The following is a 1973-nucleotide window of genomic DNA, read 5'->3' on the forward strand; positions in this document are numbered from 1 at the left end:
GTATGCGTCTGAGGAAGGCGAAGGTTTTCAAAGCAGAAAGTGTGAGATTCTGTAAGGAGTCTGATAGGTTGGGAGGTCAGTGAGGGAGGATAGGTGAGGAAAAGCAGAGTACAGGCTGCTCAAAGCAGGGACAGGACAATAAATGTGTGGAACTGAAAGAGAGACAGTATGAAATTTTATTAGTGCAGAGACACTTGGGGTTCACATTTATCCAGGAGGCAAGGGAAGGGATAGAGGGATGGCAGGAGGGTTAATTAGGTGGAGCTGGAGCTAGGGGGATGGTTTTGTGTTGGGAGGGAGTACGAGGAAGGGTTGAAAGGCGAATATGAGTAGGATTTATATCAGCAATCACTTTGAGTGTAGAGGGAACGGGATTGGGGAATTTGAGGGTGATGGGGGGTTTCAGTGTCAATTTGGAACTCAAGTAGATAGTTTTAATATCTCCAAGATTTTCTGTAAAGGGCTGGTTGAGGAGTTTTGTGAGAAAAAGGGTTTTCCTTATAAGGGGTGGAAGAAGAGACTGAGTAGAGGCAAAGGTAGGTGATAGGCGAAGGGGTGGAACATTTAGTCTGTCTGCTGGGGGGGTGGGGGGGAGAGGGGAAGGTGCTGCAGTAGAGATTGGAGTATCTGTATTTACAATGAAAAAAGAATCTGACTGAGGAAGGTAGGAGCTAGAAGTGGGGAGGGGCAAGCAAGTGACATTATTGGAGTAGGAAGTAAGAGAAATACCTCATCGATGTGCTTCTTGTCTGGCTTCACACAGAGTGGGGCCCAAAGTCTGAATCTGAGACTTGCCACCTCAACTCAAACTCGTAGATGAGGCAGCCCATATAAAATATATTATGGGGGCCACCACAGTTGGCACATGTGTATGACTGTGCAGGGCAGTTTGATTGGTTATGACTAGGTTGAGCACATAGAGGGTATCTACCTGTGGAATGCAGTGTTTGGCAGGATGCCCTAAACGCCAGAATTTGACACCCGACAGGGAGGTGGTTACAGTCACAGGGAGGATTCTCCACCAATGTAAACATTTAAAAGGGAAGGTTTTACAGAAAGTAATTTTGGCAATGTTGGTGGGTTTTTCCGGATGACCTTTAGGAGGGAAAAAGGGGTAGCTTTGTACTGATATCATGTAAGTCTTCTCCACAGTCTGACCAATTTTTCAGAGCCCATGGCTCCCTTAGGCCGTTCAAGGTTGGCACAAAGTCAGCCTTTCATCCTTTCCCACATGCCTCTCACACCTTAGAAAATGGATAGGAGAAGGGGTTGGAGAAGGGGACTGAAATTAAAAACTAAGACTGGAAAAAGACCTGCAAAATTGGTCCCAGTCCCCGCCTCCTAAGTCCCCCTACACAACAACAGGCAAGGGATTGGAGGGGGGGGGACGGTCTGGGGACTGATACAACTAGCTATACAGGCAGAGCTGTACCTGGACATACGTTCTTTTCCTCTTTCTTATTTGTAGAGCAACTGTCCCTGAATAATGTTCCACTGAGCCTGTTTCTGGCTGCCCAGGCAATAGGGGTCAGAGTTTCGAATCTGACCTCTCACATGCACTCGTCCTCCTACATCTTTGGCCATCTGATGCCTTGGTCCCCCCTTGCTCCTGAGGCAGGATTTGTTTGTCAGAACAAGTTGACGAGCCATGCTGTAATCATACCTGCTCCTTGCCCTAGGAAATGGGGATTCTCCCCTGTGCTCAAGCTCAGTTTATTATACACTGCTCCCGTGCCATCTGGCGTAATTTTCCAGATGGGAGATATTATGAGACTGATCAGGAAAAGTGGGCAAGAGACAATCAGATGAGGGGCCCTATTATACCTTTACCCTGTAATAACCTCCCATTACTTGGATAATCGTAAATCAAATTTAAAATTACGTGTTTCCATGTTCTGCACCCACTCTGCAGTTTACGAAGTACATTTGAAAACAATTCTTGTATTCATAGCCCTCAGGTTCCTTCATTCCTG

This window comes from Penaeus monodon, chromosome 38 (genome assembly GCF_015228065.2).
Source record: "Penaeus monodon isolate SGIC_2016 chromosome 38, NSTDA_Pmon_1, whole genome shotgun sequence".
Taxonomy (NCBI): Eukaryota; Metazoa; Arthropoda; class Malacostraca; order Decapoda; family Penaeidae; genus Penaeus; species Penaeus monodon.